Source organism: Pseudorca crassidens, chromosome 6 (assembly GCF_039906515.1).
Source record: "Pseudorca crassidens isolate mPseCra1 chromosome 6, mPseCra1.hap1, whole genome shotgun sequence".
NCBI lineage: Eukaryota > Metazoa > Chordata > Mammalia > Artiodactyla > Delphinidae > Pseudorca > Pseudorca crassidens.
The window spans coordinates 97,167,724-97,193,578 of NC_090301.1; the positions used below are offsets into that span (position 1 = coordinate 97,167,724).

Consider the following 25,855-nt stretch of genomic DNA (forward strand, 5'->3'; position numbering starts at 1 on the left):
GGAACCCAGAGTATGATCAACCGTGTGATCGGGAGACGTGTTCAAATATGTCTCAGTTTTCGTACCCTGGTACTCGGGTGCAACATTCCAGACGCTTTACTAACACTCTCCCCACTTGGAGAGTCAGCGCCTTTAACCTCCTGTTTGGCCCAGTTTGCAATTTCTGCGGAAGATGAACAGGAATAGGGAGAACCAATGAGAGACTAGCTGGAGGTGTCTGGACGGGCAAATTTAACTCTCATTTCCCACCAGAGAGAGGAATTAAACAAAGGCTCAGCGTGCCGTGCCGGAACCAGATTAGGGCCTGAAGACATCCTGCGGTGTTGCGGCAAGGTCACAAGAAAGCGAGTTGAAGAAAGGAGCTCAGGGGCACTGTAATTCACAAACCTGCAGAGTTATAAATGACAGCTATCGTCCAAAAATATACTGAAGTAAGGCAGCCAAGAGGACTTGAATGCGGGGCAGAATTGCAGGAAACCGATTTCAGGAGGTAGACTGGAATTGCATTGAAAGCATAGGAAAAGAGGCAGAACGTCCACAATGACGCACTTGGCCAAAAAGTGCGTATGCGTTTTTTCCTGAATATATTCAGGAAAAAACGCATACGCCCTTTTTGGACAACCAAGCAAGCTTGCAAAGGAAATCTGCACTACAATGAAGTCTCACTTCCCCCCGGTCAAAAGGGCCATCTGAAAAAAGTGTAAAACCCAGAAAGGCAGGACAGGCCATGGAGAACTGGGAGCCTTGTTATGCTGAAGGGCGGGATGTAAATTGCCAACAGACACTGGGGAGAAGTGTATGGTGTTTCCTGAAACATCTAAAAAACAAAGCAACAGAGCCTAGGGCACTTCCACTTATGGTCCTATAGTTTAGGGAAATTAAAATCAAAAAGACACAGCCACCCCATAGTTTGGGACGCCTCTGTTTACAAGAACCTCGTTTACAGTACAAGTTCAACATAGCAGAAAGTGAAAAATGGATAAAGAACTTGTGGTACTCATGTACAATGCAGTATCACTCAGCAATGAAATCTATGTCATCAGGCCCGTAGCAGCACAATGAGTGGATTCAGGTACGATGATTCTAACTGAAATAAGTCACACAGAAAAAGAAACATCATAAGATATCAGTAATACACGGAATTTAAACTTGGCTACACAGGAACTGAATTACAGAACAGAACAGGGTCTCAAATTTAGAAAACAAACTTATGCTTGCTTAAGGGGAAAGGTGAGTTGGGGTGCTGCATAAAACCAGAGATTGAAATGAGCACAGATAAAGTTCCTTAAGCCAAATATGGAATAGACAAGAGCTACTCCTTGCTCAACGAAATGGACTCAACACCCCATATTAAACGCCTAAGAATGTACCTGACTAGTAAGTATCTTAAAACCTATGGATTGCTATGTCTCCAAAAGAGAATCAAGCGTGTGTACAGGGGCATAAACGCAGCAGTGATAGGATTGGAGAGGTTCGGTGAGCAAATGAAGACCCTTTGAAGTCATATTACATGGTACCCATTCCACGGGTCTCAACTCTCCAGGTTTAAGGTATTCTTCCTTCAGCTAAAACATGCATGTGGAACCTAGAGTATGATCAACCGTGTGAACGGGAGACGTGTTCAAATATGTCTCAGTTTTCCTCCCCTGGTACTCGGGTGCAACATTCCAGACGCTTTACTAACACTCTCCCCACTTGGAGAGTCAGCGCCTTTAACCTCCTGTTTGGCCCAGTTTGCAATTTCTGCGGAAGATGAACAGGAATAGGGAGAACCAATGAGAGACTAGCTGGAGGTGTCTGGACGGGCAAATTTAACTCTCATTTCCCACCAGGAAGAGGAAATAACCAAAGGCTCAGTGTGCCGTGCCGGAACCAGATTAGGGCCTGAAGCCATCCTGCAGTGTTGCGGCCAGATCAAAAGAAAGCGAGTTGAAGAAAGGAGCTCAGGGGCACTGTAATTCACAAACCTGCAGAGTTATAAATGACAGCTATCGTCCAAAAATATACTGAAGTAAGGCAGCCAAGAGGACTTGAAAGCGGGGCAGAATTGCAGGAAACCGATTTCAGGAGGTAGACTGGAATTGTATTGAAAGCATAGGAAAAGAGGCAGAACGTCCAAAATGATGCACTTGGCCAAAAAGGGCATATGCATTTTTTCCTGAATATATTCAGAAAAAACGCATACACCCTTTTTGGAAAACCAAGCAAGCTTGCAAAGGAAATCTGCACTACAATGAGGTCTCACTTCCCCCCGGTCAAAAGGGCCATCTGAAAAAAGTGTAAAATCCAGAAAGGCAGGACAGGCCATGGAGAACTGGGAGCCTTGTTATGCTGATGGGCGGGATGTAAATTGCCAACAGACACTCGGGAGAAGTGTATGGTGTTTCCTGAAACATCTAAAAAACAAAGCAACAGAGCCTAGGGCACTTCCACTTATGGTCCTATAGCTTAGGGAAATTAAAATCAAAAAGACACAGCCACCCCAAAGTTTGGGACGCCTCTGTTTACAAGAACCTCGTTTACCGTACAAGTTCAATATCACAGAAAGTGAAAAATGGATAAAGAACTTGTGGTACTTACGTACAATGCAGTATCACTCAGCAATGAAATCTATGTCATCAGGCCCGTAGCAGCATAATGAGTGGATTCAGGTACGATGATTCTAACTGAAATAAGTCACACAGAAAAAGAAACATCATATGATATCACTAATACACGGAATGTAAACTTGGCTACACAGGAACTGAATTCCAAAACAGAACAGGGTCTCAAATTTAGAAAACCAACTTATGCTTGCTTAAGGGGAAAGGTGAGTTGGGGTGCTGCATAAAACCAGAGATTGAAATGAGCACAGATAAAGTTCCTTAAGCCAAATATGGAATAGACAAGAGCTACTCCTTGCTCAACGAAATGGACTCAACACCCCATATTAAACGCCTAAGAATGTACCTGACTAGTAAGTATCTTAAAACCTATGGATTGCTATGTCTCCAAAAGAGAATCAAGCGTGTGTACAGGGGCATAAACGTAGCAGTGATAGGATTGGAGAGGTTCAGTGAGCAAATGAAGACCCTTTGAAGTCATATTGCATGGTACCCATTACACAGGTCTCAACTCTCCAGGTTTAAGGTATTCTTCCTTCAGCTAAAATATGCATGTGGAACCCAGAGTATGATCAACCGTGTGAACGGGAGACGTGTTCAAATATGTCTCAGTTTTCCTCCCCTGGTACTCGGGTGCAACATTCCAGACGCTTTACTAACACTCTCCCCACTTGGAGAGTCAGCGCCTTTAACCTCCTGTTTGGCCCAGTTTGCAATTTCTGCGGAAGATGAACAGGAATAGCGAGAACCAATGAGAGACTAGCTGGAGGTGTCTGTACGCACAAATTTAACTCTGATTTCCCACCAGGAAGAGGAAATAACCAAAGGCTCAGCGTGACGTGCCGGAACCAGATTAGGACCTGAAGCCATCCTGCGGTGTTGCGGCCAGCTCACAAGAAAGCGAGTTGAAGAAAGGAGCTCAGGGGCACTGTAATTCACAAACCTGCAGAGTTATAAATGACAGCTATCGTCCAAAAATATACTGAAGTAAGGCATCCAAGAGGACTTGAATGCGGGGCAGAATTGCAGGAAACCGATTTCAGGAGGTAGACTGGAATTGCATTGAAAGCATAGGAAAAGAGGCAGAACGTCCACAATGATGCACTTGGCCAAAAAGGGCGTATGCGTTTTTTCCTGAATATATTCAGGAAAAAACGCATACGCCCTTTTTGGCCAACCAAGCAAGCTTGCAAAGGAAATCTGCACTACAATGAAGTCTCACTTCCCCCCGGTCAAAAGGGCCATCTGAAAAAAGTGTAAAATCCAGAAAGGCAGGACAGGCCATGGAGAACTGGGCGCCTTGTTATGCTGATGGGTAGGATGTAAATTGCCAACAGCCACTTGGGAGAAGTGTGTGGTGTTTCCTGAAACATCTAAAAAACAAAGCAACAGAGCCTAGGGCACTTCCACTTATGGTCCTATAGCTTAGGGAAATTAAAATCAAAAAGACACAGCCACCCCAAAGTTTGGGACGCCTCTGTTTACAAGAACCTCGTTTACCGTACAAGTTCAATATTGCAGAAAGTGAAAAATGGATAAAGAAGTTGTGGTACTTACGTACAATGCAATATCACTCAGCAATGAAATCTATGTCATCAGGTCCTTAGCAGCACAATGAGTGGATTCAGGTACGATGATTCTAACTGAAATAAGTCACACAGAAAAAGAAACATCATATGATATCACTAATACACGGAATGTAAACTTGGCTACACAGGAACTGAATTCCAAAACAGAACAGGGTCTCAAATTTAGAAAACCAACTTATGCTTGCTTAAGGGGAAAGGTGAGTTGGGGTGCTGCATAAAACCAGAGATTGAAATGAGCACAGATAAAGTTCCTTAAGCCAAATATGGAATAGACAAGAGCTACTCCTTGCTCAACGAAATGGACTCAACACCCCATATTAAACGCCTAAGAATGTACCTGACTAGTAAGTATCTTAAAACCTATGGATTGCTATGTCTCCAAAAGAGAATCAAGCGTGTGTACAGGGGCATAAACGTAGCAGTGATAGGATTGGAGAGGTTCAGTGAGCAAATGAAGACCCTTTGAAGTCATATTGCATGGTACCCATTACACAGGTCTCAACTCTCCAGGTTTAAGGTATTCTTCCTTCAGCTAAAATATGCATGTGGAACCCAGAGTATGATCAACCGTGTGAACGGGAGACGTGTTCAAATATGTCTCAGTTTTCCTCCCCTGGTACTCGGGTGCAACATTCCAGACGCTTTACTAACACTCTCCCCACTTGGAGAGTCAGCGCCTTTAACCTCCTGTTTGGCCCAGTTTGCAATTTCTGCGGAAGATGAACAGGAATAGCGAGAACCAATGAGAGACTAGCTGGAGGTGTCTGTACGCACAAATTTAACTCTGATTTCCCACCAGGAAGAGGAAATAACCAAAGGCTCAGCGTGCCGTGCCGGAACCAGATTAGGGCCTGAAGCCATCCTGCGGTGTTGCGGCCAGCTCACAAGAAAGCGAGTTGAAGAAAGGAGCTCAGGGGCACTGTAATTCACAAACCTGCAGAGTTATAAATGACAGCTATCGTCCAAAAATATACTGAAGTAAGGCAGCCAAGAGGACTTGAATGCGGGGCAGAATTGCAGGAAACCGATTTCAGGAGGTAGACTGGAATTGCATTGAAAGCATAGGAAAAGAGGCAGAACGTCCACAATGATGCACTTGGCCAAAAAGGGCGTATGCGTTTTTTCCTGAATATATTCAGGAAAAAACGCATACGCCCTTTTTGGCCAACCAAGCAAGCTTGCAAAGGAAATCTGCACTACAATGAAGTCTCACTTCCCCCCGGTCAAAAGGGCCATCTGAAAAAAGTGTAAAATCCAGAAAGGCAGGACAGGCCATGGAGAACTGGGCGCCTTGTTATGCTGATGGGTAGGATGTAAATTGCCAACAGCCACTTGGGAGAAGTGTGTGGTGTTTCCTGAAACATCTAAAAAACAAAGCAACAGAGCCTAGGGCACTTCCACTTATGGTCCTATAGCTTAGGGAAATTAAAATCAAAAAGACACAGCCACCCCAAAGTTTGGGACGCCTCTGTTTACAAGAACCTCGTTTACCGTACAAGTTCAATATTGCAGAAAGTGAAAAATGGATAAAGAAGTTGTGGTACTTACGTACAATGCAATATCACTCAGCAATGAAATCTATGTCATCAGGCCCATAGCAGCATAATGAGTGGATTCAGGTATGATGATTCTAACTGAAATAAGTCACACAGAAAATGAAACATCATGAGATATCACTAATACACGGAATGTAAACTTGGCTACACAGAAACTGAATTACAAAATAGAACAGGGACTCAAATTTAGAAAACCATCTTATGCTTGCTTAAGGGGAAAGGTGAGTTGGGGTGCTGCATAAAAACAGAGTTTTAAATTAGCACAGATACTGTTCCATAAGCCAAATATGGAATAGACAAGACCTACCCCTTGCTCAACGTAATGGATTCAGCAATGAGGTATCACCTCACACCTGGTAGAATAGGCATCATAGAAAATCTACAAACAAAAAATGGTGGAAAGGGTGTGGAGAAAAGGAACCCTCTTCCACTATTGTTGGGAATATAAATTGATACAGTCATTATGGAGAACAATATGGAATTTCTTAAGAAACTAACAATAGAATTACCATATGATACAGCAATCCCAGTACTGGGCATATACCCAGACAAATCCATAAATCAAAAAGAGACATTCACCGCAATGTTCATTGCATCACTATTTACAATATCGAGGTAATGGAAGCAACCTAAATGCCCACAGACAGACGAATGCATAAAGCTGTGGTACATATATAAAATGGAATATTACTAAGCCATGAAAAGGAATGAAATTGGGTCATTTGTAGAGATGTCGATGGATCCAGAGACTGTCATACAGAGTGAAGTAAGTCAGAAAGAGAAAAACAAATCTTGTATATTCATGCATATATGTGGAACCTAGAAAAACTGTACAGATTAACCATTTTGCAAGGCATAAATAGAGCAACAGATGTAGACAACAAACGTATGGACAACAAGGGGGGAAAGCTGTTGGGGGGGTGGTGGTGGGAGGAGTTGAGAGACTGGGATTGGCATGTATACATTTATATGTATAAAATAGATAACCAATAAGAACCTGCTGTATAAAAATATAAAATAAAATTCAAAATTAAAAAGAAATAAAATTTAAAAAATAAAACAGAAAAAACAATTATTCCCTGCACATACATGTATTTATATGAATAATTTATTTCCATGCTTATATCTGTAAATACAAAAAAGAGGAATAAAATCTACCTTGAACCAAAAACGAAAAAGAGAAAAAAAACACAGAACCCACCAGTTACACAGAAGAAAACCGTATCAGGGCACTTGCTCCAGTTGTAAACAATTCTGAAGTTGGTCAGTGGTGGGGAATCGTCTCCCATTCAGCCAGCAGCCCCCACGCAACAAGCGTCCTCATTGCAAAGCTGGGGCACCGTGCCAGGGCATCTGTGAGTAAACGTGAGCTGAGCCCCAGGCCAGTTGCTGCTGAACTATTCCCACCCGTCCCAGGTAAAACACCTGAATATATACAAGGACTTGAAAGCCTAGAGGAAGGGCCATGGAGCCACACGAGTGACAGCATGCCGGCCGACTTGGTGCCTGCAGGCCAGCCAGGATGGTCCTGGCCCTGGGTGCTCTTCTGGAAGATTTCCATTTCCCTGCCTGAGATACCCGTCCTGTCCCTGCCCCCACTGCTTTTTTCCTTCCTCACCTCTGCCCAGGGAGAAATTCCAGCAGCAGGTATGGGTGACACATCCTCTTCTTTAGCAGGTGGCAGCCTGGCAACTGCTGCAGAAAGTCCAGCAGAGCCCCACTCACACTGGGCCACCCACAAAGCCGTGGCCTCTCCCTCCCTCCCACCAGCCCAGCCCCGAGACTGCTGACAGGGCAGAGAAAATGGCGTCAGGCACGGCTGCAGGGGCTCTTGCTGCCTGGAGTGGTATTTATATTGATCTCAACCCAGGCACACCTGGGGAGGGCTGGCCGGCACGGTAAGTCTGCCCAGGTCAGCCAATCATCACCCCTCAGGGGCTCACAGTTGCAGAAAATGGAACTTGCTGAAGCGGCTAGGTCCAAGGAACAGGTGTGGGCTCCCGAGAGTCAGGATAGACAAGGGGCTGCAGCTTTGGCTTGTTTTCTAATCATTTTATCTGGCCCATGAGTGGGAGACAACTTCAAGAGAACCCTCTCCTAATGAGAGGAACCCAGGAGTCAGGGAGAGGAGGGGTGGGTGGTGGTTGGAGACAGAGGCCTGGTGCCCCGGGTGCAGTGGAAGTCTCTGGAAGACCAGGTGGAGGGAGGCCGCACGGAGTGATGCCCAGGGTCACAGACCTGTCACAGCTGCTGTTTGTTAGTTCAAGTCCTGCTCTGAGGTGCTCTGTGTCAGCTCTGAGCGACAGGTGAGCTGGGGGTGCTCTGCAATGAGGGCTATGTGCACGGTTCCTGTGTGCCCAGCCCTGCCACAGTATCTGCAAGGGTAGCTCTGTATCCTGGGAGGGGCCTGACCACGAGAGCCCCGTGGGCTGGGGTGGGGGTGGGGTACCTGCCCAGGTGAGCTCCATATTCTGGGATTGGTCTGACCACGAGAGTCCCATGGGCTGCTGGGGACCTGGTAAAGGATGTCAGGACAGTCAGTGAAGCCACCGAGGATATACCTCCAGTTGCTCCTAATTCCTACACCCTGCTGGTCATTCTACCAACCACCAGGACATGGTATTCTGTATTAGTCTTCAATGATGCCTTCTTTTGTATTCCATTAGTCCCAGAGTCACAAGAAATTTTGGCTTGTGAGTGGCAGGACTCAACATACAACTAAAACAATACTTCTGGGCCGTTCGGCCCCAAGGGTGCAAAAATTCCCACACCATCTTTGGGGAAAGCTTAGCTAAAGACCTAAAAGTTCTACCTCTGGAAAAGGAAACCCTCCTTCAATATGCAGGCGACATTCTGATCGCTAGCCCTACTAAGGAGGCCTCTGAACTACCAAGCCAATAAAGGATAGAAGTTGTCCAAGAAAAAGCTCAAATATCACAGACTGCAGTGACCTGCCTGGGCTTCATTCTCACAGAAGGTCGGAGAAGCCCATCCCAGGAAAGGGAAGAAACCATTTTCAGCCTTACCCCTTTCTAAAACTAGAAGACAGCTTAGGGGTTCCTGGGGAGGCCAGGGTTTGCTGCTTCTGGATCCCTAACTACAGTCTACTAGCTGGGCCTCTATATGAAACACTGAAAGGAAAAGATGATGATCCTTTTGAATAGAATCCAGAAGTGGCCTTTCAAGAATGGAAAGAGCAGTCAATTCAGACCCTTGCCCTGGAACTCCCTAATTTAGCTAAACCCTTTGACCTTTACATTCCCGGTGAAAGGTGAATCGCCATTGGAGAATTAGTGCAAAAACTGGGACCACTTGAAATGGAACAATGCAAGAATGCCATCCAGGTAGGATAAACTACGGTCACTAAGGGGCTTGGCCCACTGCCACATCTGGCCAAGATACTGGCGGTATCTAAAAACCTGGAAATCAGCAGCCCAAAAGGCCACCTCCCTCCTAAGGGAAAAGGACCCCACGTGGTGATCCTAACCACCAACCATGCCCTGAAGTTGCAGGGTTCGCTCCGTGGGCACACCGACCTCGAGTGAGGAGGCCCTCCAACTCCAACATCCAGAGAGATAACCGGGGGCAACGGGGCACCATGACGACTCGTGTGAACATCACTTGACCTGGAGTTTCTCTCATAAAACAACAAGAGTGTGTCCCAAAAGAGTAGACTACTGCTTGCAGGACTTACTGCACCCAGAGGGGAGCTAATAATCTTGGCGGGGGAACAGTATACCACACTGTCACCATAGAAAAGCCTACAGACACCGTGATGATGGTGGCCAATAAGACCGGCTGGACTCCTGTTTACTTCAAAAGGCTGTTGACTCAGTGGCCATCATGGTCCTTGATCACCACTGACCCTGGACTGTCTGGGAGTTGAGCGGGCAGGGCTCTGACACCTGGTGCTGTTTGTACGTTAATTCAGGGACCTAATTGAAGAAAGCGCAGACTACTGGTCAGAGCATCTAGGCTGGCAGAAACGGTCAGCCTAAGGTGGCCAAACAAATGTGGGGCGGGGTGAAACCGGCCCCCACAGCGTCTCTGCACATCTCTTTCCTGGACCCTTAAAGGTCATTAGAATCTATAACACTTCCAATGCTGGTGCTCAGGTGGACGAGCAGGGAGGCAGGGGTCCTGGGGACAATCAACGTCACCGGGAGGCTGCTGGGGAGAAGCTCTGACCCTCGCCCCAGGGTATGAGGGCTCCCAACTCAGCACTCAGCAGTTACAGAAGAAGGGTCTGCACCCTCAGCACTCCAAGAATGAGGAACGGGACAAAAAGCAGAGGAGGGGTTTGTCCCCAGCAAAGCCCATTAAAAATCCCTGGGAGATAAAAATAGAATCTGGGCAATAAAGTCAAGTCTAACCTTTTTTATCCTTTGTGCTTTGTCTAATTTCACGTGCTCCTAGGGTCCCGCATGCAGAGGTTCCACACCCGGCACTTCAGACCAGATTTCCTAGTGCAGAATGGCTGGGTCGACACCTCAGCTCCTGGGGCCCAGTGCAGACTCCACGATATAGAGCCTGAGCTACAGCCAACCCGGCCCTCGAGAGCTCCGCCCCCTCCTTCCCTCCCACTGACTCTGACAGGATCTCTACACAGCAGCCCAGCCCACAGCCCACGGGGTAGTGCATGCTCTCACCTCTCCATTCTCTGATCAAAATATAAAGTTTCCTTTGCTTGTGAACCAAACTCAGTCTCGATCTGTTGGCCCCAATGACACTGGGCAGGGGGACACTTGTTGGGGTCCACTCTGGAGGATCAGTAACAGAAATTGAGACTATTGTAACCTCAATGAACAGATGTGTGAGCCAAACTGTAGTTAACATAGAACAGTGTATAAGGCTCGGGTAAAATAAGATGTTTTTAACACTTCCATTTGATATTTCCATTACTTTTTATAAGCAAGTTCAGTGAAAAGGTTTGTCTTATTTGTCAGGTCAATATTAGAGAAACGAAGTGATTTCTTTCCAAGGATGTACATCTAATAATCTTGGTTAAACCTTCAATCTTGTTTTAAATGCTTTTCCATTGAAAATGATACCTCTCTTTCAGCTCCCCCATTTCTGAGAAGTATAAAATCTTATAATTTATTATTACCAAAGGGGAAAGGTGGGAGGAGGGATAAATTAACAGTTTGGAATTAACACATACACACTGCTATGTATAAAATAGATCATCAACAAGGAACTACTGTATAGCACAGGGAACTACACTCAACATTTTGCAATAACCTATAAGGGGAAATAATCTGAAAAAGAATAGATATTTTTATTGACATCATCTATCAATGACAGTTAAAGTGTAGCCTAAGGGAAGCTGGTGGTGAGTGCTTCTGACCCTGAAGACTTCAATTATCTAAAGTTTGGACTCTGCCTACTTCCCAAGGCCCTTAATGAACATATGTGTAGCCGTAGCTTAAAAACTTCCCCAGTTTGGGTTTCGGGGAGACACTGATTTTGAAAAAGCCCTGGTGTTCTCCTTACATGAATGGGACTCTTCCTACTGCTAAAACATGTCTGTCACACCCAGAGGATGGTATACCGTCTGATCGGGAAGAGTTTGGAAAAGGCATCTCATCTCCTCATCTCCTGGTGCTCGGGTTCACCCCTCCAGCGTCTTTACTAACAGTCTCCCCACTTGGAGATGTCAGCACTGTCAACATCCTGTTGCGTACAGTTTGGAATTTGTCCAGAGGATGAAGCGGAAGGATGAGGAACAATGAGAGACAAGTCCTAGGTGTTCAGACAGGCACATGTCACTCTAATTTCCAATCAGGAAGACGAATTGACCAAAGGCTAGGGTTGCCCATGGAAACAGTATAGGGCTTGAGGAAATCCCGCTGCTTTGTGGCCAGTTCCCATAAACACAAGTTGAACAATGGAACTCAGGGGCAGTAAAATTCACAAAACTGCAGAGTTGAAAATATCCATCACTGAAAAATGTCTTGAGGAAAGTCAAAGAAAAGGACTTGTAAGCAAGGGAGAATGGCAGGAAAGGGATTTGAGGAGGTAGAAAGGACTCACCATTAAGCACAAGAAAAGGAGCTGAACATTGCAGTTGGCCAAAAAGGGTGTATGCGTTTTTTTCTGTATATATTCAAGAAAAGGGCATACACTTTTTTAGCCAACCAAACAGGTGGGCACTGGAAGTCAATACTACAAAAGATATCACTTCATATCAGTCAGAAGAGCCATCCTCATAAAGCGTAAACAACAGAAATGCAGGACAGGGCAACGAGAAGAGGGAGCCCTGTGAGACTTATAGTGGAAATGTATATTGCCAACGGCCATTCTGGAGAAGTGTATTGTGTTTACTAAAGCATCTAAAAAATGAGCTACAGAGCATAGGGCACTTGCACTCATGGGCGTATATCTTGGGAAAAACAAAAATCGAGAGGACACAGGCACCCCAATGTTTACCCCCTCTCTGTTTAAAAGATCCTCGACTAGGATATAACTTAAATGTCTCTGGAGGGAAAAAATGGATAGAGATGTGGTACTTAGGTAGAGTGGAATATTATTCAGCCTGGAAATCAATGAAATATGGCCAGTTGTAACAACTCCCGAGGAGTTACGTATGATCATTCTAAGTGACAGAATTCAAAAAGAAAAAGACACATATCATAAGCTATCACTTAAAGGTGGAATCCAAAATGGCTACACATGAAATAAATTACAAAACAAAAACATAGTCAAATATGTAGAAAACACGCATAAGGCTGCTAAACGGGAAAGGTGGGGAGGGGTGAGGCATCATCCAGGAGGTTGAAATTAGCAAAGATACCATTCCAAATACCAAACTGATAATCAACAAGGCCTACACGGTAGCTAAAAGAACTGCACTCAGCACACTCAAGTCACCGGAAAAGAATATATACGACTGGTAAGAATCTGAAAAAGAATTTATTGATGTCTCTCTGTACGTGAATCAAGTGGATGTACAGCAGCAAGAAACAGAGCTTTGAAAATCAGCTGTAACCAATATAGTAATAAATTGAAAAAAATAAACGACAGAGAGACAGAGAAAACCTCTTACAAGTTTTCCTCAGGGACGGTGATGCAACATGGATTGAACACATCTAGACCCACAGCAGGATGAGACATAAGGCTGGAAACTGTTTGCGCTAAGAGAAATGTGAGGTTGGGTGAGGAAATGCACACCCTTTAAAGTAATACTACCTGGTACCCATTCAATGGGTCCCAAATCTGCAGGTTCAAGGGATCTTCCTACAGCTAAAACATGCATGGAAAACCCAGAGGACTGTACACCATGTGATCGGGAGATGTGTCTAAAATGCACCTCATTTATCCTCTCCTGGTGCTCCTGTTCACCATTCCAGCCACGCTACTTAGAATCTCCCCACTTGGAGAATCAGCACATTTAAACTTCTGTTTCACACATTTTGCAAATTGTGAGGAGGATGAACGGGAAGAGGGGGAACCAATGAGAGAATAGTTGTAGGGGTTTGGACGGGCACATATCACTCTAATTTCCCATTAAGAATAAGAATTAAAGAAAGGCTCAGCCTGCCTCGCCGGAGCCAAAATAGGGCCTGAAGCAATCCTGCGGGTTTGAGGCCAGCTCACAAAAGAGCAACTTAAAAAATGGAGCTCAGGGTCACTGCAATTCACAAACCTGCAGAGTTATAAATGAAAACTAACGTCCAAAAATATGTTGAGGTAAGGCAAAGAAGAGGATCTGAATGCAAGACAGAATTGCAAGAAACAGATTTCAAGAGATAGATTGGACTCGTCTTTAACGCACATGAAAAGCGGCAGAATTTCGACAATGATGCAGTTGGCCCAAAAGGGCGTATGCGTTTTTTCCTGATTATATCCAGGAAAAAAACGCATACGCACTTTATGGGCAACGAAGCAAGCAAGCAATGCAAATGTGCACAACAAAGAAGTCTCATTTCCCACCAGTCAAAAGGGCCATCCTAAAAAATTGTAAAAACCAGAAATGCAGGACAGGCCATGGAGAACAGGGAGCCTTTATACGCTGATGGGCAGTGTGTGAACTGCCGAGAGCCACTCTGGAGAAGTGTATGGTGGTTCCTAAATCATCTAAAAAACAGAGCTACAGAGCATAGGACACTTCCAATCATGGGAGTATATCTAGGGAAGTCTAAAATCAACAAGACACAAGCACACCACAGTTTAGGGCTACTCTGTTTACAAGAACCTCAACTTCAGTACACCTTAAATATCCCAGGAAAGAGAACAATGGATAAAGAAGATGTGGTACTTATGTACAATGGAATATCTCTTCACCATGAAATCAATGTAATAAGGCTAGTAGAAGGATAAAGAGTGGATTTAGGTCCGATAATACTACTTGAAATAAGTCAAACAGAAAAAGAAACATATCATAAGATATCACTTATAGAGGGAGGGTAAATATGGCTGCACAAGAAATGAATTACAGAACAGAACAGTGTCTCACATTTAGAAAACACACTTATGTCAGCTTAAGGGGAAAGGAGAGGTGGGGTGATGCATAAAACCAGAGTTTGAAATTAGCACAGATACCGTTCAATAAACCAAATAGGTATTAGACAAGATCTACACCTTGCTCAATGAACTGGCCTCAACACACCCTATACACCGCAGAGAAATATATCTGAGTAATAAGAATCTTAAAACCCATGTATTGATATATCTCCATAAGGGAATCAAGTGTGTGCAGAGCGGCACAAACACAGCAGTGAAAATGAGCTAAACCCCATTATAGAAATAAATTTTAAAAACAAAACGCTGAAACAATGAAAGAGAGAAAAATTCTTACAAAATTCGCTCAGGGGCTGTGATGCAACCTGGATTGACCACATATAAACCCACAGCTGGATAAGACATAAGGCTGGACACTTGGGGCTGAGAGGATTGGTGAGCTTTGGTGAGCAACTGCCGAAAGTTTAATGCAATACTTCATGCTACTCATTCCAAGGGTCCCAACACTCCAGGTTGAAGGGAATCTTCCTACAGCTAAACCATGCTTGGGAAACCCAGCGACTGGTATACCATATGATCGGGAAAGGTTTCTAAAACGCACCTCATTTTTCCTCTCCTGGGGCTCCGGATCGACATTCCAGCCACTTTACTAACAACATCCCCACATGGAGAGTCAATGCCTTTAAGTTCTGGTATTGCACAGTCTGCAGTTAGTGCGGAGGATGAATGGGAATAGGGGGAACCAGTGAGAAACTAGCTGTAGCGGTTTCAATGGGCACATGTCACTCTAATGCCACATCAGTAAGAAGAATTAACCAAAGGCACAGCAAGGTGCCCCAGAAGAAAAATAGGGCTTCAAGGAATCCTGTGGTTATGGGGCAAGACCACAAAAATAAGAGCTGAAAAATGGAGCTAAGGGCCACTGCAATTCAAAAACCTGCAGAGTTATAAAGGCCAACTATTTTCAAAAAATATATTGAGGTAAGGCTATGAAGAGGCATTGAAAGCAAGGCAGAATTGCAGGAAACCGATTTCAGTAGGTAGACTGGAATTGCATTGAAAACATATGAAGAGAGTCAGAACCTCGACAATGATGCACTTGGCCAAAAAGGGCGTATGCGTTTTTTCCTGAATATATTCAGGAAAAAACGCATACGCCCTTTTTGGCCAACCAAGTAAGCTTGCAAAGGAAATCTGCACTACAATGAACTCTCACTTCCACCGGGTCAAAAGGGCCATCTGAAAAAAGTGTAAAATCCAAAAAGGCACCACAGGCCATGGAGAACTGGGAGCCTTCTTATGCTGATGGGCGGGATGTAAATTGCCAACAGCCACTCGGGAGAAGTGTATGGTGTTTCCTGAAACATTTAAAAAACAAAGCAACAGAGCCTAGGGCACTTCCACTTATGGTCCTATAGCTTAGGGAAATTAAAATCAAAAAGACACAGCCACCCCAAAGTTTGGGACGGCTCTGTTTACAAGAACCTCGCTTACCGTACAAGTTCAATATCGCAGAAAGTGAAAAATGGATAAAGAAGTTGTGGTACTTACGTACAATGCAATAACACTCAGCAATGAAATCTATGTCATCAGGCCCGTAGCACTACAATGAGTAGATTCAGGTATGATGATTCGAACTGAAATAAGTCAAACAGAAAAGAAACATCATAAGGTATCACTAATACACAGAATGCGAACTTGGCTACACATGAACTGAATTACAAAACAGAACAGGGTCTCAAGTTTAGAAAACCAACTTATGCTTGCTTAAGGGGGAAGGTGAGTTGGGGTGCTGCATCAAACTAGAGTTTGAAATGAGCACAGATAAAGTTCCTTAAGCCAAATATGGAATAGACAAGAGCTACTCCTTGCTCAACGAAATGGACTCAACACCCCATATTAAACGCCTAAGAATATACCTGACTAGTAAGAATCTTAAAACGTATGGATGGCTATGTCTGAAAGAGAATCAAGCGTGTGTACAGGGGCATAAACACAGCTGTGACAGGATTGGAGAGGTTCAGTGAGCAAATGAAGACTCTTTGAAGTCATATTGCATGGTACCCATTCCACGGGTCTCAACTCTCCAGGTTTAAGGTATTCTTCCTTCAGCTAAAATATGCATGTGGAACCCAGAGTATGATCAACCGTGTGATCGGGAGACGTGTTCAAATATGTCTCAGTTTTCGTCCCCTGGTACTCGGGTGCAACATTCCAGACGCTTTACTAACACTCTCCCAACTTGGAGAGTCAGTGCCTTTAAACTCCTGTTTGGCCCAGTTTGCAATTTCTGCGGAAGATGAATAGGAATAGGGAGAACCAATGACAGACTAGCTGGAGGTGTCTGGACGGGCAAATTTAACTGTCATTTCCCACCAGGAAGAGGAACTAACCAAAGGCTCAGCGTGCCATGCCGGAAACAGATTAGGGCCTGAAGCAATCCTGCGGTGTTGCGGCCAGCTCACAAGAAAGCGAGATGAAGAAAGAAGCTCAGGGGAACTGTAATTCACAAACCTGCAGAGTTATAAATGACAGCTATCGTCCAAAAATATACTGAAGTAAGGCTGCCAAGAGGACTTGAAAGTGGGGCAGAATTGCAGGAAACCGATTTCAGGAGGTAGACTGGAATTGCATTGAAAGCATAGGAAAAGAGGCAGAACGTCCACAATGATGCACTTGGCCAGAAAGGGCGTATGCGTTTTTTCCTGAATATATTCAGGAAAAAACGCATACGCCCTTTTTCGCCAACCAAGCAAACTTGCAAAGGAAATCTGCACTACAATGAAGTCTCACTTCCCCCCGGTCAAAAGGGCCATCTGAAAAAAGTGTAAAATCCAGAAAGGCAGGACAGGCCATGGAGAACTGGGAGCCTTGTTATGCTGATGGGCGGGATGTAAATTGCCAACAGACACTCGGGAGAAGTGTATGGTGTTTCCTGAAACATCTAAAAAACAAAGCAACAGAGCCTAGGGCAATTCCACTTATGGTCCTATAGCTTAGGGAAATTAAAATCAAAAAGACACAGCCACCCCAAAGTTTGGGACGCCTCTGTTTACAAGAACCTCGTTTACCGTACAAGTTCAGTATCACAGAAAGTGAAAAATGGATAAAGAACTTGTGGTACTTACGTACAATGCAGTATCACTCAGCAATGAAATCTATGTCATCAGGCCCGTAGAAGCATAATGAGTGGATTCAGGTACGATGATTCTAACTGAAATAAGTCACACAGAAAAAGAAACATCATAAGATATCACTAATACACGGAATTTAAACTTGGCTACACAGGAACTGAATTCCAAAACAGAACAGGGTCTCAAATTTAGAAAACCAACTTATGCTTGCTTAAGAGAAAAGGTGAGTTGGGGTGCTGCATAAAACCAGAGATTGAAATGAGCACAGATAAAGTTCCTTAAGCCAAATATGGAATAGACAAGAGCTACTCCTTGCTCAACGAAATGGACTCAACACCGCATATTAAACGCCTAAGAATGTACCTGACTAGTAAGTATCTTAAAACCTATGGATTGCTATGTCTCCAAAAGAGAATCAAGCGTGTGTACAGGGGCATAAACGCAGCAGTGATAGGATTGGAGAGGTTCGGTGAGCAAATGAAGACCCTTTGAAGTCATATTGCATGGTACCCATTCCACGGGTTTCAACTACCCAGGTTTAATGTATTCTTCCTTCAGCTAAAACATGCATGTGGAACCTAGAGTATGATAAACCATGTGATCGGGAGACGTGTTCAAATATGTCTCAGTTTTCGTACCCTGATACTCGGGTGCAACATTCCAGACGCTTTACTAACACTCTCCCGACTTGGAGAGTCAGTCCCTTTAACCTCCTGTTTGGCCCAGTTTGCAATTTCTGCGGAAGATGAACAGGAATAGCGAGAACCAATGAGAGATTAGCTGGAGGTGTCTGGACGGGCAAATTTAACTCTCATTTCCCACCAGGAAGAGGAATTAACCAAAGGCTCAGCGTGCCGTGCCGGAACCAGATTAGGGCCTGAAGCCATGCTGCGGTGTTGCGGCCAGCTCACAAGAAAGCGAGTTGAAGAAAGGAGCTCAGGGGCAATATAATTCACAAACCTGCAGAGTTATAAATGACAGCTATCGTCCAAAAATATACTGAAGTAAGGCTGCCAAGAGGACTTGAAAGCAGGACAGAATTGCAGGAAACCGATTTCAGGAGGTAGACTGGAATTGCATTGAAAGCATAGGAAAAGAGGCAGAACGTCCACAATGATGCACTTGGCCAAAAAGGGCGTATGCATTTTTTCTTGAATATATTCAGGAAAAAACACATACGCACTTGTTGGCCAACCAAGCAAACTTGCAAAGGAAATCTGCACTACAATGAAGTCTCACTTCCCCCCGGTCAAAAGGGCCATCTGAAAAAAGTGTAAAATCCAGAAAGGCAGGACAGGCCATGGAGAACTGGGAGCCTTGTTATGCTGATGGGCGGGATGTAAATTGCCAACAGACACTAGGGAGAAGTGTTTGGTGTTTCCTGAAACATCTAAAAAACACAGCAACAGAGCCTAGGGCACTTCCACTTATGGTCCTATAGCTTAGGGAAATTAAAATCAAAAAGACACAGCCACCCCAAAGTTTGGAACGGCTCTGTTTACAAGAACCTCGTTTACAGTACAAGTTCAACATCGCAGAAAGTGAAAAATGGATAAAGAAGTTGTGGTATTTACTTACAAAGCAATATCACTCAGCAATGAAATCTATGTCATCAGGCCCTTAGCAGCACAATGAGTGGATTCAGGTACGATGATTCTAACTGAAATAAGTCACACAGAAAAAGAAACATCATAAGATATCAGTAATACACGGAATGTAAACTTGGCTACACAGGAACTGAATTACAGAACAGAACACGGTCTCAAATTTAGAAAACCAACTTATGCTTGCTTAACGCGAAACGTGAGTTGGGGTGCTGCATAAAACCAGAGATTGAAATGAGCACAGATAAAGTTCCTTAAGCCAAATATGGAATAGACAAGAGCTACTCCTTGCTCAACGAAATGGACTCAACACCGCATATTAAACGACTAAGAATGTACCTGACTAGTAAGTATCTTAAAACCTATGGATTGCTATGTCTCCGAAAGAGAATCAAGCATGTGTACAGGGGCATAAACGCAGCAGTGATAGGATTGGAGAGGTTCGGTGAGCAAATGAAGACCCTTTGAAGTCATATTGCATGGTACCCATTCCACGGGTTTCAACTACCCAGGTTTAAGGTATTCTTCCTTCAGCTAAAACATGCATGTGGAACCCAGAGTATGATCAACCATGTGATCGGGAGACGTGTTCAAATATGTCTCAGTTTTCGTACCCTGGTACTCGCGTGCAACATTCCAGACGCTTTACTAACACTCTCCCAACTTGGAGAGTCAGTCCCTTTAACCTCCTGTTTGGCCCAGTTTGCAATTTCTGTGGAAGATGAACAGGAATAGCGAGAACCAATGAGAGACTAGCTGGAGGTGTCTGGACGGGTAAATTTAACTCTCATTTCCCACCAGGAAGAGGAATTAACCAAAGGTTCAGCGTGCCGTGCCGGAACCAGATTAGGGCCTGAAGCCATCCTGCGGTGTTGCGGCCAGCTCACAAGAAAGCGAGTTGAAGAAAGGAGCTCAGGGGCAATGTAATTCACAAACCTGCAGAGTTATAAATGACAGCTATCGTCCAAAAATATACTGAAGTAAGGCTGCCAAGAGGACTTGAAAGCGGGGCAGAATTGCAGGAAACCGATTTCAGGAGGTAGACTGGAATTGCATTGAAAGCATAGGAAAAGAGGCAGAACGTCCAGAATGATGCACTTGGCCAAAAAGGGCGTATGCGTTTTTTCCTGAATATATTCGGGAAAAAACGCATACGCCCTTTTTGGCCAACCAAGCAAACTTGCAAAGGAAATCTGCACTACAATAAAGTCTCACTTCCCCCTGGTCAAAAGGGCCATCTGAAAAAAGTGTAAAATCCAGAAAGGCAGGACAGGCCATGGAGAACTGGGAGCCTTGTTATGCTGATGGGCGGGATGTAAATTGCCAACAGACACTCGGGAGAAGTGTTTGGTGTTTCCTGAAACATCTAACAAACACAGCAACAGAGCCTAGGGCACTTCCACTTATGGTCCTATAGCTTAGAGAAATTAAAATAAAAAAGACACAGCCACCCCAAAGTTTGGGACGCCTCTGTTTACAAGAACCTCATTTACAGTACAAGTTCAACATCGCAGAAAGTGAAAAATGGATAAAGAAGTTGTGGTATTACTTACAAAGGAATATCACTCAGCAATGAAATCTATGTCATCAGGCCCTTAGCAACACAATGAGTGGATTCAGGTATGATGATTCTAACTGAAATAAGTCACACAGAAAAAGAAACATCATAAGATATCAGTAATACACGGAATGTAAACTTGACTACACAGGAACTGAAATACAGAACAGAACAGGGTCTCAAATTTAGAAAACCAACTTATGCTTGCTTAAGGGGAAAGGTGAGTTGGGGTGCTGCATAAAACCAGAGATTGAAATGAGCACAGATAACGTTCCTTAAGCCAAATATGGAATAGACAAGAGCTACTCCTTGCTCAACGAAATGGACTCAACACCCCATATTAAACGCCTAATAATGTACCTGACTAGTAAGTATCTTAAAACCTATGGATTGCTATGTCTCCAAAAGAGAATCAAGCGTGTGTACAGAGGCATAAACGCAGCAGTGATAGGATTGGAGAGGTTCGGTGAGCAAATGAAGACCCTTTGAAGTCATATTGCATGGTACCCATTCCACGGGTTTCAACTACCCAGGTTTAAGGTATTCTTCCTTCAGCTAAAACATGCATGTGGAACCCAGAGTATGATCAACCGTGTGAACGGGAGACGTGTTCAAATATGTCTCAGTTTTCGTACCCTGGTACTCGGGTGCAACATTCCAGACGCTTTACTTACACTGTCCCAACTTGGAGAGTCAGTCCCTTTAACCTCCTGTTTGGCCCAGTTTGCAATTTCTGTGGAAGATGAACAGGAATAGGGAGAACCAATGAGAGACTAGCTGGATGTGTCTGGACGGGCAAATTTAACTCTCATTTCCCACCAGGAAGAGGAATTAACCAAAAGTTCAGCGTGCCGTGCCGGAACCAGATTAGGGCCTGAAGCCATCCTGCGGTGTTGCGGCCAGCTCACAAGAAAGCGAGTTGAAGAAAGGAGCTCAGGGGCAATGTAATTCACAAACCTGCAGAGTTATAAATGACAGCTATCGTCCAAAAATATACTGAAGTAAGGCTGCCAAGAGGACTTGAAAGCGGGGCAGAATTGCAGGAAACCGATTTCAGGAGGTAGACTGGAATTGCATTGAAAGCATAGGAAAAGAGGTAGAACGTCCACAATGATGCACTTGGCCAAAAAGGGCGTATGCATTTTTTCCTGAATATATTCGGGAAAAAACGCATACGCCCTTTTGGCCAACCAACCAAGCTTGCAAAGGAAATCTGCACTACAATGAAGTCTCACTTCCCCCCGGTCAAAAGGGCCATCTGAAAAAAGTGTAAAATCCAGAAAGGCAGGACAGGCCATGGAGAACTGGGAGCCTTGTTATGCTGATGGGCGGGATGTAAATTGCCAACAGACACTCGGGAGAAGTGTTTGGTGTTTCCTGAAACATCTAAAAAACACAGCAACAGAGCCTAGGGCACTTCCACTTATGGTCCTATAGCTTAGGGAAATTAAAATCAAAAAGACACAGCCACCCCAAAGTTTGGGACGCCTCTGTTTACAAGAACCTCGTTTACCTTACAAGTTCAACATCACAGAAAGTGAAAAATGGATAAAGAATTTGTGGAACTTACGTACAATGCAGTATCACTCAGCAATGAAATCTCTGTCACCAGGCCCGTAGCAGCATAATGAGTGGATTCAGGTACGATGATTCTAACTGAAATAAGTCACACAGAAAAAGAAACATCATAAGATATCACTAATACACGGAATGTAAACTTGGCTACACAGGAACTGAATTCCAAAACAGAACAGGGTCTCAAATTTAGAAAACCAACTTATGCTTGCTTAAGGGGAAAGGTGAGTTGGGGTGCTGCATAAAACCAGAGATTGAAATGAGCACAGATAAAGTTCCTTAAGCCAAATATGGAATAGACAAGAGCTACTCCTTGCTCAACAAAATGGACTCAACACCCCATATTAAACGCCTAACAATGTACCTGACTAGTAAGTATCTTAAAACCTATGGATTGCTATGTCTCCGAAAGAGAATCAAGCATGTGTACAGGGGCATAAACGCAGCAGTGATAGGATTGGAGAGGTTCGGTGAGCAAATGAAGACCCTTTGAAGTCATATTGCATGGTACCCATTCCACGTGTTTCAACTACCCAGGTTTAATGTATTCTTCCTTCAGCTAAAACATGCATGTGGAACCTAGAGTATGATCAACCATGTGATCGGGAGACGTGTTCAAATATGTCTCAGTTTTCGTACCCTGGTACTCGGGTGCAACATTCCAGACGCTTTACTAACACTCTCCCGACTTGGAGAGTCAGTCCCTTTAACCTCCTGTTTGGCCCAGTTTGCAATTTCTGCGGAAGATGAACAGGAATAGCGAGAACCAATGAGAGATTAGCTGGAGGTGTCTGGACGGGCAAATTTAACTCTCATTTCCCACCAGGAAGAGGAATTAACCAAAGGCTCAGCGTGCCGTGCCGGAACCAGATTAGGGCCTGAAGCCATGCTGCGGTGTTGCGGCCAGCTCACAAGAAAGCGAGTTGAAGAAAGGAGCTCAGGGGCAATGTAATTCACAAACCTGCAGAGTTATAAATGACAGCTATCGTCCAAAAATATACTGAAGTAAGGCTGCCAAGAGGACTTGAAAGCGGGGCAGAATTGCAGGAAACCGATTTCAGGAGGTAGACTGGAATTGCATTGAAAGCATAGGAAAAGAGGCAGAACGTCCACAATGATGCACTTGGCCAAAAAGGGCGTATGCGTTTTTTCCTGAATATATTCAGGAAAAAACGCATACGCCCTTTTTGGAGAACCAAGCAAGCTTGTAAAGGAAATCTGCACTACAATGAAGTCTCACTTCCCCCCGGTCAAAAGGGCCATCTGAAAAAAGTGTAAAATCCAGAAAGGCAGGACAGGCCATGGAGAACTGGGAGCCTTGTTATGCTGATGGGCGGGATGTAAATTGCCAACAGACACTCGGGAGAAGTGTTTGGTGTTTCCTGAAACATCTAAAAAACACAGCAACAGAGCCTAGGGCACTTCCACTTATGGTCCTATAGCTTAGGGAAATTAAAATCAAAAAGACACAGCCACCCCAAAGTTTGGGACGGCTCTGTTTACAAGAACCTCGTTTACAGTACAAGTTCAACATCGCAGAAAGTGAAAAATGGATAAAGAAGTTGTGGTATTACTTACAAAGGAATATCACTCAGCAATGAAATCTATGTCATCAGGCCCTTAGCAACACAATGAGTGGATTCAGGTATGATGATTCTAACTGAAATAAGTCACACAGAAAAAGAAACATCATAAGATATCTGTAATACACGGAATGTAAACTTGACTACACAGGAACTGAATTACAGAACAGAACAGGGTCTCAAATTTAGAAAACCAACTTATGCTTGCTTAAGGGGAAAGGTGAATTGGGGTGCTGCATAAAACCAGAGATTGAAATGAGCACAGATAAAGTTCCTTAAGCCAAATATGGAATAGACAAGAGCTACTCCTTGCTCAACGAAATGGACTCAACACCGCATATTAAATGCCTAAGAATGTACCTGACTAGTAAGTATCTTAAAACCTATGGATTGCTATGTGTCCGAAAGAGAATCAAGCATGTGTACAGGGGCATAAACGCAGCAGTGATAGGATTGGAGAGGTTCGGTGAGCAAATGAAGACCCTTTGAAGTCATATTTTATGGTACCCATTCCACGGGTTTCAACTACCCAGGTTTAAGGTATTCTTCCTTCAGCTAAAACATGCATGTGGAACCTAAAGTATGATCAACCATGTGATCGGGAGACGTGTTCAAATATGTCTCAGTTTTCGTACCCTGGTACTCGGGTGCAACATTCCAGACGCTTTACTAACACTCTCCCGACTTGGAGAGTCAGTGCCTTTAACCTCCTGTTTGGCCCAGTTTGCAATTACTGCGGAAGATGAACAGGAATAGGGAGAACCAATGAGAGACTAGCTGGACGTGTCTGAACGGGCAAATTTAACTCTCATTTCCCACCAGGAAGAGGAATTAACCAAAGGCTCAGCGTGCCGTGCCGGAACCAGATTAGGGCCTGAAGCCATCCTGCGGTGTTGCGGCCAGCTCACAAGAAAGCGAGTTGAAGAAAGGAGCTCAGGGGCACTGTAATTCACAAAGCTGCAGAGTTATAAATGACAGCTATCGTCCAAAAATATACTGAAGTAAGGCTGCCAAGAGGACTTGAAAGCGGGGCAGAATTGCAGGAAACCGATTTCAGGAGGTACACTGGAATTGCATTGAAAGCATAGGAAAAGAGGCAGAACGTCCACAATGATGCACTTGGCCAAAAAGGGCGTATGTGTTTTTTCCTGAATATATTCAGGAAAAAACGCATACGCCCTTTTTGGCCAACCAAGCAAGCTTGCAAAGGAAATCTGCACTACAATGAAGTCTCACTTCCCCCCGGTCAAAAGGGCCATCTGAAAAAAGTGTAAAATCCAGAAAGGCAGGACAGGCCATGGAGAACTGGGAGCCTTGTTATGCTGATGGGCGGGATGTAAATTGCCAACAGACACTCGGGAGAAGTGTATGGTGTTTCCTGAAACATCTAAAAAACACAGCAACAGAGCCTAGGGCACTTCCACTTATGGTCCTATAGCTTAGGGAAATTAAAATCAAAAAGACACAGCCACCCCAAAGTTTGGGACGCCTCTGTTTACAAGAACCTCGTTTACCGTACAAGTTCAACATCACAGAAAGTGAAAAATGGATAAAGAACTTCTGGAACTTACGTACAATGCAGTATCATTCAGCAATGAAATCTATGTCATCAGGCCCGTAGCAGCATAATGAGTGGATTCAGGTACGATGATTCTAACTGAAATAAGTCACACAGAAAAAGAAACATCATAAGATATCACTAATACACGGAATGTAAACTTGGCTACACAGGAACTGAATTCCAAAACAGAACAGGGTCTCAAATTTAGAAAACCAACTTATGCTTGCTTAAGGGGAAAGGTGAGTTGGGGTGCTGCATAAAACCAGAGATTGAAATGAGCACAGATAAAGTTCCTTAAGCCAAATATGGAATAGACAAGAGCTACTCCTTGCTCAACGAAATGGACTCAACACCCCATATTAAACGCCTAAGAATGTACTGACTAGTAAGTATCTTAAAACCTATGGATTGCTATGTCTCCGAAAGAGAATCAAGCATGTGTACAGGGGCATAAACGCAGCAGTGATAGGATTGGAGAGGTTCGGTGAGCAAATGAAGACCCTTTGAAGTCATATTGCATGGTACCCATTCCACGGGTTTCAACTACCCAGGTTTAAGGTATTCTTCCTTCAGCTAAAACATGCATGTGGAACCTAGAGTATGATCAACCATGTGATCGGGAGACGTGTTCA

The 25,855-nt window shown here is 44.2% G+C and overlaps 1 long non-coding RNA gene across 1 annotated transcript; it reads right to left on the minus strand.

The window, feature by feature from the left end:
• Positions 1–10,053: 10,053 nt before the first annotated feature.
• On the minus strand, positions 10,054–17,398 carry LOC137225898 (uncharacterized). The gene is made up of 3 exons (XR_010944080.1): positions 17,341–17,398; positions 10,398–10,508; positions 10,054–10,077 (listed from the first exon to the last, which is right to left on the minus strand). It is a non-coding gene; the product is annotated as an uncharacterized lncRNA (long non-coding RNA).
• Positions 17,399–25,855: the final 8,457 nt, after the last annotated feature.